The sequence below is a fragment of the Brassica oleracea genome, chromosome C3, assembly GCF_000695525.1.
Source record: "Brassica oleracea var. oleracea cultivar TO1000 chromosome C3, BOL, whole genome shotgun sequence".
Taxonomy (NCBI): Eukaryota; Viridiplantae; Streptophyta; class Magnoliopsida; order Brassicales; family Brassicaceae; genus Brassica; species Brassica oleracea.
The window spans coordinates 24,537,142-24,537,430 of record NC_027750.1 but is presented as its reverse complement, the minus strand read 5'-3'; positions in this window follow the sequence as shown (position 1 = coordinate 24,537,430).

The window sequence follows — 289 nt, the reverse complement described above, 5'->3', positions numbered from 1 at the left end:
GGGGATCGCTTGGTAAGTTCAATTCTTTTTTTTTTTTAATTATTTAAGTATTTTTATTTTATTTTTTATGGTTTTCTTCTAATTTCTAATGTTTGTTTAACTTTTGTTTTTTCAAGGCGGATGAAAATGATGGCGAGCCGGTTGATGATTTCGTCCTAATGAAGACGGCGCATACCAACAAGCACACCGGGGAGATTGATGATGGTGTTGTGAGGGATGTGCTCAGCCTGATCGAAACTTAGAAGGAAGACGAAGAGACCCGTCTATCTTAGTTTCAAACCGACCTAGG